This window comes from Borostomias antarcticus (assembly GCF_949987555.1).
Source record: "Borostomias antarcticus genome assembly, chromosome: 1".
Lineage (NCBI taxonomy): Eukaryota > Metazoa > Chordata > Actinopteri > Stomiiformes > Stomiidae > Borostomias > Borostomias antarcticus.
Genome location: NC_140234.1, coordinates 4,282,725 through 4,300,435, shown reverse-complemented (window position 1 = coordinate 4,300,435; position 17,711 = coordinate 4,282,725). Strand labels below are relative to the sequence as shown.

The 17,711-nt window shown below is 44.2% G+C and overlaps 1 pseudogene across 1 annotated transcript in view; it reads left to right on the top strand.

Annotated features, from left to right (window-relative positions):
* Nucleotides 1-16,211, top strand: part of LOC311316074 (5-beta-cholestane-3-alpha,7-alpha-diol 12-alpha-hydroxylase-like) — a 36,101-nt pseudogene extending 19,890 nt beyond the window's left edge. Inside the window, exon 2 of the transcript in view lies at nt 14,714-16,211. The product of the transcript in view is annotated as a 5-beta-cholestane-3-alpha,7-alpha-diol 12-alpha-hydroxylase-like (transcript). The remainder of the gene's footprint in view (nt 1-14,713) is intronic.
* Nucleotides 16,212-17,711: the final 1,500 nt, after the last annotated feature.

Genomic DNA, 17,711 nt, shown 5'->3' with positions numbered 1-17,711 from the left:
ACATGAGAAACTAAATGGAAATGTTTAAATTTATGAGATATAAAGTGCCTATTCGCGCAAGTTGTCATTAGCCGGTGCTAGCATGTCCAGTGAGCAGCAGGGAGATGAGGCTAGCGTTAGCATGTCCAGTGAGCAGCAGAGAGATGCGGCGCGTTTGAATGAGCTGATAACTGGGTTGATTTGTCCTAATTGTGCAGGAACTGGTATTAAAATTAACATAGATCCTCAGAATAGTGGGTTCTGTAGTACTTTGCTCTTAGAGTGCAGTCTTTGTGAGAAATGGCTATCGCAAAAGTGTCTACACATCGACTCGGCTTCATGATACAACTAGGAATGATGTTGCATTTGATGTCAATGTGAGGATGGTCCTCTTAGCGCACGAGTTAGGGTTGGGGTATGCAGCTCTCCAAAAGATTAGTAAAGTGTTGGATCCCAGGGCTTCATCTGAAAACGTATCAGAAACATGACAAGAGGGTGACAGGTAGGCTATTGAAACGTGTTCCCTCTCTCTCTCCCTCTCTCTCTCTATCCAATATCAGAAGCCTATACATATGCACAGTAGTCTCTCTACCTGTGGCATATCTACATGCATCCATTAACTGACCAAATAAACTTTTTTAATTTCAGTTGCTGAAATAGAGAGAGGTCTGGAGTCCTTTCACAGAAGCAGAGAGCAGATTAGGCAGGCATATGCAGATGTGGACCCAGAGGTAGGTAAGCTGACTGCCAATAAATGCAAAATGTTACAAAATTATTACAGTTATTGAGAATTATTACAATAATTCTCAATAACCAGCGTTCAGTGGACAACATGAAGGCGGCAATATGGGGTAGTCTGCTTCACTGATGACAACCCCATGCGCACCAGGAACATATTGTGGTTTTAGGACAGTTTTGGGGACTGCAGCTGAGTGGGTTCTACAGACCAGCTGCTTAGAACAGTTTTGTGAACTGCAGCTGAGTGGGTTCTACAAACCAGCTGCCTAGAACAGTTTTGTTGATAGCTAGTGTGGTGCCATCTGAGGAGTGACTCTGTAGACCTATGACGGCGTAGCTTGATGTCTCCTATGGTGTTGCTTTTGACGATGGTTATATCACTTGTTTGTTTGGCAATCTATATTTAGCTTCTATTGGTGTTTACCCTGCATTGTTTACCACATCTTGTCCTGTGTATTTATGAATCAGCTTACTCTTCATGTTCATTCATTCATGTTTTCTCCATGTAAAACGCTTAAAAAAACACAAAAAGCTAGATAATCTGTTTTCTCATGCATGTCCTCGTCAAATGTGTCTATCTTTGTCCATGATCTGTTTAACAAAATAATACAAGCTTTCTAAAAGGGAATGTTCTCTTCCCTACTAACATTGTCTCGTCTCTAGTCTCGTCTTACTAACATCCCACTCGTGGGCTTCCAACTAAACAGGTCTTACTTCTCTATACAAAATGTCTACTCCTGGACTATTTTGAATCCACAACATGCTGTGTTATTCAGTTTTCAGTTTCTATGTGTTTTCAGATGTTGTGTAATGTTGTTACTAATGATGTGATTGGATATTGTGTTTGTAAATATTGGTTTACAATGCAAATGTATGTTTTTTTACAATACAAATTTTCAAAGCCCGTTTTCTCAAAATGAGTTATTTCTCATCTTAGGGACATCAAAACCACCACTTGAGTAGCACCTACATACACCTAACTTTCCAGTTTTGTTCCAATCCATATTCTGAGAGTTTGTCAAAGGGGGATTTTTTAAATTTCATTCATAGCCTGATTTATATAACAGTTTATCCCTAAAACATGGCGAAAATTGGTCTTTTTATGACTGTTGACAGTATTTTCTGATTTCTGAAGTGAAGAAAAGAGATATCAAAAATCCCCCTTGGACAAAGTTTGAATAGGGATATGTGAACAAAATGAAACAAGAATTTTGAATCTGGCTTGAACCAGTTAAAAAAATTGATTTCCTGAAATTATGCAAATTAGCGCATATTTAGCGCATATAATGCCTAATTTGCATATTCATCCATAAGATTTCAGAAAACTTGTAATACAAAAAAGATGCTCCTTAATGTACCTAACAAACTGGGGGAGTTTGATGGTGATACCTATTAAGGATTTTTTTTTTCCTATTCACCTGGGGTGTCTCCCCTTAAAAAGAACAGTAACCCTCTCCTGGACTCAAATTCAAAAACAGTCGTCTAAAGCCCCCCGCAGACCGCATCCGCCACGATGTCGTATGACGGCGCACGGCGCTGTGTCCAGCTAGCCCCGCACACAGGCTGCGACATTCGACGCATTCTAGTGCACTTTTAAAAATAAAAAAAAATAATTAAAAAAAAAAATCCCAGTTGATCAGACAATGACAAATGTCCAACAACCTCGCAATGGGTAAGTTAATCTTATAATTTCTTCAATAAAATAATGGTGATAGTAGCTAAGCTATTGTGATAGTTTTACAAAGTGATTTTGTATCTTTTAGAAACAATTACTTTGATGCTGTATCAGTCACATAACCGTTTTTGTGTCTGTTTCAGTAGGCAATTGTGGCAAAACATTGTAGCTAGCCTATCTGCACTCGCAATATTGTGCTAACGTTAGCCTAGATAACATAGTTAACGGACCTTATGTATGTATGTTATGTAACATAACGTAGTTAACAGACGTTAGTACAGGTATGTTGTGCTATGCACCACGTTTTTCAAGCAGGCAACATTTTATGGCAAAACATTGTATCTGGCACTCATAATGTAGCTAGTGCTACATAGTTAACAGACGTTAGTAGGCTAATATGTAGCCTAACGTTTGGCTATGCATCAACCGCAGTGTTTGAGTGTCTGTTTTCAAGTAGGAAAAACATTGTAGCTAACAAGAACATCTGGTGTAGACATTAGTAATATGCACCAACCGCAGTTGGTGTGTTTGTTTTCAAGTTGGCAACAGTAAGAACATAGCCTAATTTGCCTACTTTGCCTACTAACATTTGTTAACTATGTATAAGATATCCAAGTATAATGAGCATGCCACATAATGCCATATACCTACAACATTTTAGCAGTGTAGCCTATATGCAGGTAATATTATTATTGATTTTATTAAGACACATACAACCTTTCTCCCACACAAGCTAGATATTTACTATTGATATTGTTTTGTCCCTTTTCCTTGAGCAAAACAGATACTTGTGTAACAGAGGACCCAGGGATGCCTACATTCTCCGTGACAAGCTGGCTGCATACTTCGGCTCCCCATAGGGCAGTTTGGCCTGGCAGGATGGGTGTAGGCAAACCAAGCCCTCCTCTCCAGCCTACACCAACTGGCAGTCCTCCTCACCAGTCTATACCACCTGGCAGTCCCCCTTACCAGCCTATACCACCTGGCAGTCCTCCTCACCAGTCTATACCACCTGGCAGTCCTCCTCACCAGCCTATACCACCTGGCAGTCCTCCTCACCAGTCTATACCACCTGGCAGTCCCCCTCACCAGCCTATACCACCTGGCAGTCCTCCTCACCTGCCTATACCACCTGGCAGTCCTCCTTCAGCCTATACCACCTGGCTCTCCTCACAAGCCTATACCACCTGGCAGTCCCCCTCACCAGCCTATTCATGGGTTTCAAATGTAGTCCTAGACCTGCCATATTAGGGACCAACACAGGTGTTTCAATTTATCTGATTGGCTCTACTGCATAGAATCCTATGCAGAAGAACTAATTAATTCATTTGAAACACCTGTGTTGGGTCCCCAACATGGCAGGTCTAGGACTACATTTGAAACCCATTAATACTATCTGGCTCTCCTCACCAGCCTATACCATCAGGCAGTCCCCCTCACCAGCCTATACCACCTGGCAGTCCTCCTCACCAGCCTATACCACCAGGCAGTGGAGACACGCATAGCTGGGTGTTTGGCTGACATCTCTGAGTGGATGACGACATCACCTCAAGCTCAATCTGGACAAGACTGAGCTGCTGTTCCTCCCGGGGAAGGGCTGCCCGCACCGGGACCTGGCCATCACCATTGAAGACACAGTGGTGACCCCGACTCGGACTGCGAGGAATCTGGGTGTGACCCTAGATAACCAACTGTCGTCTTCCGCACATGTCACACGCTCCTGCAGATTCATGCTCTACAAAATCAGGAGGATTCGCCCTTTCCTCACTGATGAAACGGTGCAGGTACTCATCCAGGCCCTGGTCATCTCCCGCCTTGACTACTGCAACTCCCTCCTCGCTGGGGCCCCGGCGTCAGCCATTAAACCTCTGGAACTTGTCCAGAAAGCTGCTGCTCGCCTGGTGTTCAACCACCCCAAGTTCTCCCACACAACTTCCCTCCTCCATTCCCTACACTGGCTCCCTGTAGCGGCTCGCATCCAGTTTAAAACTCTGGCGCTAACCTACAGGGCAATGAAAGGAACAGCCCCCTCCTACCTCCAGACCATGGTCAAACCCTACACCCCCTCCCGACCGCTACGCTCTGCTACCTCGGGGCGACTGGTTGCCCCGTCACTCCGAGGCCCCTGCGGTCGATCGACACGGTCATGTCTCTTCTCTGTCCTGGCCCCGCAGTGGTGGAATGAACTGCCCACTGATGTCAGGACAGCAGAGTCGCTGCCCATCTTTCGTCGCAGGCTCAAAACTCATCTCTTCAAGAAGTACTACAACAATCTTCCCTCCTAAGCACTTATTGTATTTTATTGTATTGTATTGCACTGTACTTTAGATTGCTTTTCTTGAACTTTGCCTTCAGCACTAGATCATGCTCTTAGTCACTTGTTTTAGAGAGAAGATGCACTTGTGAGTTCTGGCAAGTAGTAGTACATTGGCTTTTCCTACGTTAAATGCAATTATTGTTAGTCGCTTTGGATAAAAGTGTCTGCTAAATGATTGTAATGTAATGTAAATGTAATGCAGTCCTCACCAGCCTATATCACCTGGCACCTCTGTGACAAGCTGACTGCTTTCTTCAGCTCCCCAGAGGGCAGTCTGTACTGGGGGATGGAAGGGTGTAACCAAACCAATCCCCCCTCACCCCTCCCTCACCACTACAGACACACACACACTCTCTCTCTCTCTCTCTCTCACACACACACACACACTCACACACACACACACACACACACACACACCACCACCAGCAGTAGTAGTATTACTAAACAATAAATTCATTATATAAATCCATGCACTCATGCCATTTTTTATTCAAAATGAACATGACTACAGTTATGCTACTATGGAAGGAATATTGATTTAGCAGTTTAGTTTTTTGGTCATAGTTCAACCCCAGGATTATTTATTATAGCTATGTACATAACACACCCATGTTATTTAATTGCACTGACTATGTCATGGACACAAACAGTCATCGGTTGGGATAAGTAGGGAAGGGATGGGGTAAGTAGATGAGGATGATACTGATAGATTACAGATAGTAATGTAAATTGTCCGTTTGGGAACCTTTACGTCTAGTGGAGTACCTAGGACTGGACTGAGGAACTGGTTTGTACTGACACTGTAAGGACAAGCGATTAAAAGAATTCCAATGTACCTGTAGGCTACTCATACTTATTTTACACATAGCAAATATTATAATAGTTATAACGTTATTTTATTCTGTACAGTAGGCACCACTAGAGGGCAGTCTGGTATAGCCTACCATATAGACACAGCCTGCACCTGGGCCAATCTATAAACCGGTGTGCACCGTTTTGTTATGGTTCCCACTTTAACTCAATCAGCAGTGATTCAATCCACCACCTGAGGCCGCGTTTCCCAGATTCGCCGAACTTCTCCGCGCTACGACGCTTCTCAAGGTATACCTTGAGGTGCGCCGAGAGGCAGAGCACCGTGCCTTCCCTCACCCCGGAGGAGGAGAAGGCCCTATCGATCATCGGCCTCACAGCCTCCCAAGGCATCACTGGTGGCCTTGATTTGGAGTCTGGAGAGGGCCCCTCCAACATCCAGCCCTCAGCTGAGTCACCCCAAGCCTCCCAGCCCTCAGCTGAATCACCCCAAGCCTCCCAGTCCTCAGCTGAGTCACCCAGAGCCTCCCAGCCCTCAGCTGAGTCACCCCAAGCCTCCCAGCCCTCAGCTGAATCACCCCAAGCCTCCCAGCCCTCAGCTGAGTCACCCCAAGCCTCCCAGTCCTCTGAAGAGGAGACCCCAGCACGGTCAGACCGCTCCACCCCGTCGACACGCTCTCCCCCCACCCCCCACACACCCCATGACGTCCCCCCCCGCCCCGTGAGAGGCAGCTGAACACCACGGATGCGAGGTGCGACTGCAGCGAGGAGCTCCTGGAGGTGGGGAGGCAGAGGCTGGCTGTGCAGCGTGAGAGGCTGGACCTGCAGAACAAGCAGCAGGCCCTAGCGGAGGCACAGTTTGTGTGGCCCTCCATATCAGTGCCCATCATTCTGCCAAATCCAGGTAGGCTAAGTGTGTATTTTGTATACTCTGTCTATTCCCACACTGCATGCATTCCATTCAATGTCGCTAATTTAATTTTCCTCCCTTGCAGATGATGCAGATGCCAGAGACACACTGCACACACTCACCACACACTGCACACACTCACCACACACACACTTACCACACACTGCACACACTCACCACACACACAACATACTTACCACACACTTACCACACACTGCACACACTCACCACACACACTTACCACACACTGCACACACACCACTGTACACTGCGCGCACACACTACATACACTCACAACACCACTCATCCTTCCTACGTGTTGCTACCTTGTCGTGGTGGGAAGGCTTGCGTGCCTCCATGACCATGAAGGCTATATTGGTGGGGGGTCACCCCCCAGCAGGTTCAACCATGCCGGGCAGGTTCAGGGTAGAGGCCAGACGAAAAGCAACAACTGGCCCTCCAGGTTGGGGGTTGGGCATGGGTCTAACAACCCACCTTGGAAAAAGACAGCCTGTTACAGGACAAAAGTCTGAAGAACAAACCTGCCCATGTTTTTTCCCAACCAATATTAAACAAGTTCCCTTTATCCTGTATATTTGTTGTTTCTTGCCACATTACAACAGTAGAGGTTTTGAAGAAGGCACACAATATAACAAACAGCATTTGTAAGATCACTAAATACTGTGAATCTGTTAGCAAAGTTCACTATAAGGACAACAGTATTGGGCCACCTACACATTACACCTACAGGAACCTTCATGACATCCCATTCTAAATGAATAGGCATCATATGGAGTTGGTCCCCCCTGTGCAGCTATAACAGCCTCCACTGTTCTGGGAAGGCTTTCTACAATATTCTGGAGCGTGTGTGAGGATATTTGACTATTCATCTAGATGGCCTCATTGGATTAATCAATTCGCCAGGATATCTGTCTGACAATATATAAAGACAGCCAGAAAAGTCATGTCATCAAATTATCCCTTTACATAAGAAAATGTTGTTGTTGTTCACAAAGTGGATTATATTAGGCTATGGATAGTCCGTATATGTTGCTTGGCTCAATAAAAGTTTTAAAAACAACATTCCCATGATGTGTTGTGTAGGCTCCATGACATTATTTTCATCATTCAAGTTAATTGTATTTTGTGTACACTAATGATGTGAATCGCGCAGGTAGGATAGATAGATGTGTGCTGTATTGCAACTCTCCTTTTTAAAAGTGTAATTTTGCTCTAATCGAACTAAAACTATAACGGGATGAACGGAGCGCATCGCCAAGGGACAGCTTACGATGGGGTCCGACCGCCCTTCATAACGTATCCCTTGGCTGTGGTATACCTTGGCTAAGAAGGCTCTGGGAAACGAATCGCCACCTAGATGTGGACCTAACGACGTTCTTAAGAAGCACGTAGCGCCACGATGCCTTAACGATGCCTCTGGGAAACCGGCCCAGGTCTAAATACGGCCATGTTCTCCACTTAATATCACCAGAGAATAAAAGAAGTGAACGCACGCAGCAACGACCAGCAACAGAGAAATACACTGAAAACAGACCGCATGTCGGTATGTTCGCTTCACGCGCTTCCCTCTCAACATGGTCATACAAAACAGCTTGCTGAATTCAGAAAAGATGAATAAACTATTCTGTTTTCGATTCAAATGTGTAGCTATATGACCCTCCCCTGGACTCAAATTCAAAAGAACAGTAACCCTCTCCTGGACTCAAATTAAAAAGAACAGTAACCCTCTCCTGGACTCAAATTCAAAAACAGTCGTCTAACCCTCCCTTGTTCATTCGAAGTTCACTTCCTAAACCGAAGCCCCAAACGGCTTCGCTCTAATCTTTCAAAAATAAAAAATAACATACAACTTACCGAATTGAGGATTGTCGTAGCCTACAGTGAAAGGCTAGTGAGTAGGTTGTGATGGAAACGTTTGTTTACTCAAAAAGAATAAAGAGCTTGTCTCTTGTTTTCTTCAGATGGATAAAAAAATCTTTGCAATGGGGAATCTTTACAGGCGTGACAAACAATGTTCAACTGTGAAAAGTTTCCAAGGTAGAGAGAGACACAAATTAAGAACACAATTTATATACACTTTTGGTCGTGACTGCTAGTCTTTTCAATGCTCTTAACCAATCGGTGAAAGCCGGGAACAATGACGCGTTTCACTGTTCAGACTCTGCAGGCCCGCGGAGACTTCGAGGGGGCGGGTCAACTGTCAATCAATTTCTACTTTGGCCAATCAGAGGCTGACAATCGTCTTGTCAATCAAAAACTCATTTCGCCTGAAACGGTTGAATCACTTTTTATTTGGCGAATCTTCTTTCTCTTAGGAGAAGGGGTGTGAGACGCAAAGCTAATTTGTCATTAATAAGTGTCAGCTGCGGACGATCAAGCGAACATATTGGACGTCTTTCGAGGTAAGGGAGATTGACACAAGTAACATAACAATAAGCAGTTATTTTAACGTATTTTCAATTAGTTATAACATTGACAGCGCCTAAATGCTCACATTTAAGAACGTAGACGAAGATGCTGAGATGCCTGACGTTAGATAAATAGCTAGTTAGTGAATACATCCATGATCCTAGCCGTCACAACGTGGCTAGCTAGGTGTAGGCTATTCTTGACCCAAGTTAACATTAGCAAAGCGGTGTACCTGCGCACATGCACAAACAGAGCAGTGCTTCTACAAAGAAATCTATCATATTTATTTTCTCATGTAAACACTGGGCGTTTGGTGTTGCCAAGCAATTAGGCTCTTTGCACAAGCTCCACTACTTCCTGAAATTCTACAGGCATCCTTATTTCCTGTCCTATACCATTGGATGGAAGTTATTAATCAGGTGTGCCGCTTATAGAGATAAATAAATAGACAGGTAGGTGTGTATACATATACACAGTATGCATGATTATGTTCTGTTAAAAATATATAATTTGTTGACAGGAAACCAAGAGGTACAAGAGAGTGGAAGAGAGGGGACAGGAGGAGAGGACATAGAGATGAGAGGTGAGATACCTGATGTTACCCAAAGAGACACTACATTAATTAGATCCAGGCAAGTTTAAAAAATAATGTGGATGGATGAGTGGGTGGGGGTGTGTGTGTTTATAGCTTATGTTTATGTTTTGTTAATTTGTGGACAGGAGATGAAAATGGACACCACAGTGGAGGAGAGGTGACAGGAGGAGACCAACATGGACACCACAGTGGAAGAGAGGTGACAGGAGGAGACCAACATGGACAAGAGTGGAAGAGAGGTGACAGGAGGACACCAACATGGACAAAAGACAGGAGCAGAGGTGACAGAAGGAGACCAGCATGGACATCAGAGTGGAGGAGGCCAGGCTGGGAGAGAGGTGACAGGAGGAGCTAGTCTCATGTTTCTAATAGATGGTGTGTTCTCATCAACATTCACTTAAGTTGTGTCCTCTCTGGATGACCTCCACTGCTCTCAGTTAAAGATGATATTAATCCAATATGATGCGTGTTGTTCTTTATAGATCTAGCCTCTTCATTTTGCTCTCAAAGTGCACCAGATTGAAGCACCAAAACTAAATGACCTTGGTATTACAAAAATCCTGCGTACGGCCCTGGTCCTGAATGTTTCAGAGGGCAGATGATAACCTCCTTCTAAGCAAGGAGCAGGTGTTCATAATTCTGTCTGCATCACTACACTGAGGTGACATTTTGGTTGTACCGTCTGATCACAACACTAAGAGTTCTAATCTAATTTTTTAACCTATCTGTCTACATGTCTGTCTGTCCATCTCTATCTTTCATTGTCTGCCCCTGTTTTATTATTGTATCAGAGGCTTCACGTTTGGTGATGGGACCTCAGTGGGTGAGAACAGACATGCTGAATAGACATAAAGATCTAGGCATGGGCAGCATCTTTCCATCCATTTAAAAATAAATATGTATTTTATGCCAACCTACATTCAGTCTAGCCCTAACCCTAACCTCTTAGAGTGCAGGAAGTGTCGGCCAGCTGTGTCGTGTGTGTGTCTCCATTCTCAGCGTCAGTACATCCAGTTTGATGGTTCACCTGGGCCAGTAGACTAAGCAGAGCCTCGAGCCAAACAAGGTGTCCTGAATGGTCTCCCAGGTCCGCCCTGTACAACTGAACTGTCAGCCCAGTGTTTCAGTGTGGTCTACAAGCTATTCAATAAAACCTGGAGAAAATGATCTGTATCTTGTCTTTACACTTACAGCACACATGCTGCGCGAATGATAACCTTAATTGTATGACACTTGTTTTGTCAAATGCACAAGGGTATCTCTAACTTGGCTAGACTGTGGATGTGGTGACTAGTCCAGGCCAGTCAGCATGGTATAAGCTGCATACAGGTGAGCGGAAGCTGAAACGCTTGTTCCTTGGCTAGGACCAAGGCAGCTTGCCAGCAGGGTCAGGCCTGTGCCGGGAGGTCAGTACATTAGAACCCCCTTAGGCGGGCTGTATGTATCCTAGGTTCTCAAACTTATATTTGTGGTATAGAAAGGTAGAACTTGCTTGGTTGATTATGTAAGTGTGTGTGTGTGGTGCTGTTGATTTTCCTCCACACACATCTCTCAGCCATATGTTTCCCCTATGTTGATCTGAAAATGGTGATAGGGATTAAATTAGGTTGCTAAGAGAACTGCTAGTCACCAGAAGCATTCAAGAACATAACCTGTGCTGGAATACTAGTGTATGAACAAATCAATACAAGTAGAGCACATCTACTGACAGGCTGGCTGAATGACTGGAAGACTGACTTGGGACCTCCACTGAGGACATCCCAGTCCTGGCTATGGATCAGTAGTGATGCTCCCCTGCCCCTGTAGTCCAGGCATTTTATGACATAACCTTGAACAAATTGCAACAGAAATTATTTCAACTGTTGTAGTGTCATACATATGTTCTTTATAACATATCAGTTAGTCCCCCAAAATCCCAGTGGTGGAAAGTAATGAAAAATGCAGATGGAAGGTATGTGACAAATATACCAATTTCCAATTTTCGCCTATGTAAAAGAAAAAGGTTTATGCATGTTTTCTTGTCTGATGTCCACACAACACTGTCCCCAATCAACCAGAAACTATATAGGATGCATCACAGTGCATATACAGAAATATATTTTTAATTCAATTGGCATTTGGTGAAGAGAAAAGGGGTGAATCTCACATATTGCAACAGAAAATCTGACATTAATCAAATGGCTTAAGAGTCTAGAACCCTGGAGAGGACAGTCTACAACCCTGGAGAACAGTCTACAGCCCTGTAGAGAACAGTAGAACCCTGGAGAACAGTCTACAGCCCTGTAGAGAACAGTAGAACCCTGGAGAACAGTCTACAGCCCTGTAGAGAACAGTAGAACCCTGGAGAACAGTCTACAGCCCTGTAGAGAACAGTAGAACCCTGGAGAGGACAGTCTGAGACGTAGAACCGTCCATAGCAGTGGACTACCTAATCACACGCGCGAGGGGGTAACATACAGGCGAAATCGCAGACACTTACTCAAGGTACCTAAAAATGAAGACAGTACTGAAGACACAAATGCAGAGGGCGCTAGTGCAGGGTCACCGGTGTGTGACACGCCCATACGTGAGTGTGGTGAACACATAGACATAGAGAGGAGGTTGGGTAGACAGACCAAAGCGCCAAAGAGACTCATTGAGGAAATGTGATGGGGCAGTAATGAGGTGATGGGAGCTTGGTGATATGAGGTGATGGGACAGTAACAAGAGTTTGTTTTTGTTTGTCATGTTATGTTATTATTTTATTCTCTACAGTTGTAATTGTTACAGGCTCTGAAACTGTTAATTGAGGGTTAAAGCTGAAACACTGTTTGGCGTTTAAGAGAAATTGTTTATGTTTCCAGACACTGTAAACATAGTTCTTGACAGGAGAGATGTGTCATACGTGATGACGTCACGGACGTCAAGGTTGATCGAGGCAGTGATGCGGGAGCCAGCGAGAGTGATGGCCGCCTGTAATGGGAGCTGTGAATAAAAGTATAGCCGTATGCACACTGTTGTCCGGTTCCATTATTAAGTGTTAGCAGCCGAACACAACACTAGCTAGGTTTTAAGTGGATTAATTGGAAGGCTACAACATATTGACATCATGTTCATACAAATCAAAACATTCACTGATTTTGTGTTTTGTGGATGGGTGTATTGCTGTTTTGAAATAAATCATTTTCATCTGGATATGTTTCATTAATAGGATAAAGATGATCACTTAGAATAACTTTGTATTGACTGGTAATGGCTCTACACTTTCAGTATCCAAGTGGTTTCACACTATGGACGTGTGGGGGAGCATGTAGTGTACACTAAGAGAATGGTATTGACCTGAATGCTTCAGGTGGTTCACATTCATTTGGGGATTTATGGGTTTTGTGTTCATATAAGAGCAGTTAAAACAGATCAGTCAATTTTGGCCTTGAACACTATAAAATGGGGGCTCATTTTAGACCTAGAACCCGGGTAACCCAGGTGAGTTGTGGCTGTGGGTGTGTATGGGGATGTTTTCCATCTGCTGGATGAACATAATATTGTCTTACCCATTCATTTCCTATAGCGGGTCATTTTACCCATTCAATTCCTATGGCGGGTCATTTTAAACCCAGAACAGCACCCTGATCAGCTTGGTCTCACACTACAACAGATTCAGCTTCATCAAGGTGATCAATATTTCATCTGCAACATGCATTTTCAAGTTGGCCATATAGAACTGCTAAACTAAAAAAGCACACATTCAACAACTGTACATGCTGACGAAATGCATCACAGGCAGAGGTCTGTGCTCTCTGAGCGCTATTCTAGTTATTGTCATGTTTCTGTAACACTATTTAACTGGCCACCCGAAGACCTTCATCAACATGCAATGATAGCAGTCAACCGCATAGTGGCGGTGTTGCACAGAGCTCAGCTAGGAGACCTCAAACTGCAAGCAGAGGATGCAGATTATCAGATTATAAACACTATGAAGAGTGAAGATGTTCTTCTGAAACACAGACCTAGGCCTGATTAATCATTTTAACTCTATTCACCTGTTCTCTTTATTATGTTGGAGATACTGTATCTATCTGTGGGTTCACTTTCAAACGAACACTTCTGAAGATGGAAACACCAGCCTCTCCATGTCCTTTTTAATCTGATGATCACCTGTTGTGACCTTAATTGACTTCTGCTTCATTCCTTTGGGTTTAGGAATGTCTCATGACATATTTTAGATATGAAGACATTTTAGGTATGAGGAACTGCTTATCTCTACATTATAGCTTATCTAATGATCATTACTTATCATATCTAACCTTAACTCCTCCCACTGCTGCTTGGACCAGTGGGTCCAGTTTGTTACATTCCTCATAGGGCTTCTGTTAGTGTGTTTTGGCTACTGTACTGTTCACATTTCTCCTAATTCCACTGGATTAAACATTGATATTCGTAAATAAATACATTGAGTGTTCCATAAAGTACGTTTTTAACATATGGATGGAGTTAATGTTTAACATTTAGTGCTAGTGCCTATTGTACTGTAAGTGGGGTACTGGGGTGCTGAGAAAATGTATTTGGTCCAGCATTAAGCTACTACAGTAGATAGGCCGTGTATCATACCAAAATATAAACTACACACATGTAGGAAGACAAAATATCGATATTATTTGGTCCCTTTAGGTGGTACCGAATCTGGATAGGCCCCTGGACTAAATGGTTAGTTTGTAAACTGCTTGATCAGCCTTTTCTATCCATTTTGCATCTTTCAGAATGGCATATTATGCAAATTAATTGATTACTACTTCTAGCTACTTTTGGGAGAACCAACAGCTACTTCCCTTACAGAGGAGCTGGCAACACTGCACTTAGCACCCCGATATCAGTCAGTCTTTCATTGTTCATGGTGTTGCACACTGAAATGTATCAATTTCAGTGCAGAAAAGTTGGCATCAGCTGTGCTTAGAGATAGGGCCATGGCAGGGTCTTGAAGACAACAACTTGTTAAAGAACGTAGTGTCTGGAGTACTCGGGTATCTGTTGTGCAAGGGGGAGGAGCACATTGTTTGACTAATACAAAGGAATATGAGCTGGAGAACAGATTAGCTCTGCGAGTAGCACAGGAGAGGACGATGGGCTTTCTGCTGCCATTCCTGCTTGCTCTGCTAGCCTTCCTCCTTACCATACCATACCATTTTATTTATAGAGCACATTTAAAAACAACAAAGTTGACCAAAGTGCTGTACAAGTCAAACAACAATAACACACAAAGAACACATAGTAAAACATACACAGTATGGAGGACTGGAGGACTCTATCTCCTGGGGACCTTCCGTCAGAGGCGTCCCGGTGAACCCCCCTTAGATAAGGGACCCATTCCTTGGCTGGGCCATGTCCTGGAGTTTCGCAGGGATACTGCAAAGTTCCTGGAGAGAATGAAAAGGAAACATGGGGATATTTTCACAGTGCTGCTGGGGGGCTTTTATTTCACATTCGTCACAGATCCATTTTCCTTTGGGACTATTGTGAAAGAAGCCCGCACAAAGCTGGACTTTTTCGAGTTTGCGAAGTATCTAGTTTTGAAAGTGTTTGGTTACCAATCCAACATCGAAGATGAGCACAAGATGTTGCAGATATCCAGCAACAAGCACCTGATGGAGGATGGTCTGGTGGTCATGACACATGCCATGATGAATAACCTTCAGAATCTGATGTTGCACAGTGTGGGGGCAGGCGAGGACCATGAAATCTGGATGGAGGACAGGCTTTTCAACTACAGCTACAACATCGTCTTCAGGGCGGGCTACTTAGCTTCGGCAATGAGACCCCCAAGTCCTCGGGGAGCCTGGAGAAAGCCAAGGAAGTTGACAGAGTAGAATCTGAGGAGCTCTTCTCTGAGTTCCGGAAGTACGACCAGCTGTTCCCCAAGCTGGCCTACGGGGCGCTGCTGCCGTCGGAGAAGATGGAGGTGGAACGTCTGAAGAGACTGTTCTGGAACACGCTGTCGGTCCAGAAGATCAGCACCAAAGACAACGTCAGCGGCTGGGTGCGCGATCAGCAGGAGATTAGGGAGGAGCACGGCATGCAGGAGTTCATGCAAGACAGGTACATGTTCCTGCTTCTGTGGGCGTCCCAGGGTAACACGGGGCCGTCAGCCTTCTGGCTGCTCCTCTATCTCATGAAGCACCCCGACGCCATGAGGGCGGTCCGGGCGGAGGTGGAGGACGTGCTGAAGGAGGCCGGGCAGGAAGTGAGGCGTGGTGGGCCGCTCATCGACCTGACCCGGGACATGCTGCAGAAGATGCCCGTCATGGACAGCGCCGTGGAGGAGACCTTGCGTTTGACCGCCGCCACCGTCCTCACCAGGGCCGTGCTCCAGGACATGAGCCTCAAGATGGCTGACGGACAAGAGTACCACCTCAGGGGGGGCGACAGGGTGGCCCTCTTCCCCTACACTGCCGTTCAGGTGGACCCAGACATCCACCCCGATCCGCTCACCTTCAAATATGACTGTTTCCTCACACCAGACGGGGGCAAGAAAAATTATTTCTACAAGGGCGGGAAGAAGCTGAAGTACTACAACATGCCGTGGGGGGCTGGAATCAGCATGTGCCCTGGTCGTTTCTTCGCCACCAATGAGCTGAAGCAGCTTGTTTTCCTCATGCTCACGTACTTTGACTTTGAGTTAAATAATCCAGATGAGGAGATGCCTCATATTGTCATCAAGCGCTGGGGCTTTGGGTCCATGCAGCCAACTAGAGACATTCAGTTTAGGTACAGGTTCAAGTTTTAGGTTTGAAAGCACACTTCCATTTAATAAGATGTTAATCTAACCAAAATCACAGTAGTGAGTGAGTATTTAAGGGGTAATTTGTTTGAGCGCACAACATGTCCTGATGAAGACTGACAAGGTCGAAACATGTTGACTTTTTTAAATTATGTAAGCCTCATACATTAAAGTCGCACTGAAGTGAAAAAAGCATTCTGTACCATTTTGGTTCACATAATTGGTCAGTGTTCACCTATTCAACAATGTATGCCAAAAAAATTACAACTTTTGTTCTAACACTTTTGTTCTAAACACTTTTGTTGTAATCATATATCAAAGTATAGAATTTCTTACTTCCTGCAAAACGGTAGGTCGCGTGCAATGACGACATCAGGTACCTTAGATTTTAGGCCAATAATCTCACGACATCCACCCATCAATCAACGCTATCCTTCTATCGAATCTGTCTAAAATTCCTCTAAACATATGTCCCACCCTCACAGCTTGTTTGCATCGGAAATACGTAAAACTACGGAAGTTAGATGATCTCAAACGTCTGTTTCTGTGCGACTTTAAAGGTTTTTTAACATTACCACTTCCTTTCCGAATACTGATCTGAGTGCCTGGATCTACTTTTGTTTTTGGATATTGCCTCCATTCCCAGTGATCCAAGAGCACCAACAACACTAATGGTTTATCTCACTTTTTGAGCACCTTGTTCCTCCCTGTTGTCTAAACTCATAGTAGCGTTCATCATTACAGTAGGTTATGCTTGAAATGTTGCCATATTCAATAATAAAGTATTTTAGATCATCATGTTACTGTGAAAACTGTTATACGTAGATTTACTCATATCTTATCATCTTTATTATAACAGTATTAAAAACTGAATTTCGATAAATTAGATCACCATTGCAATAAACATTAAAACTGAACATATGAATGTTTTGTGTGAGCCTTCCCCAAAGGGAAACAGCCCATAAACCTTTAATGAATGTATCCAAATGACCTTTGTCACCTATAAGTATGCTCTAATCCAGGGTTTCCCAACCTGGGGTCCAGGCCCCCCTTAGGGGGGCGCCAACAATTGCAGGGGGTGCACCAGGCCTCAGACAATTTGAGGCCCTAATATTAGCTAGACAAATATTTGTCAAAGAATCATGTTATTGACATGTCACACAGCAAAATACATGATTATATCTGATGAAGGGCCAAAAAGCCTTGTATGTACGGCACTACAATATCATATAAATTCAACAAATTAATCCGAGACTATGAATCGTGTCAACATTAAAATTCCTGCTACATTGGCGAAGCACTTAATTGTACCCTAACTTACGCCTGATGTAATTTGCACACACAAACATACACAGACTGGACGTTCACACCGATTTGGGGGGGGGGGGGTGGGCCAATTCCATCAGGTGTAAGTGGGGGGCTCTGGGGAAGAAAGGTTGGGAACCCCTGCTCTAATCCATATTGTGACACTGTTCGACAGTGTATAGCAGGCCACCATGGAAATGG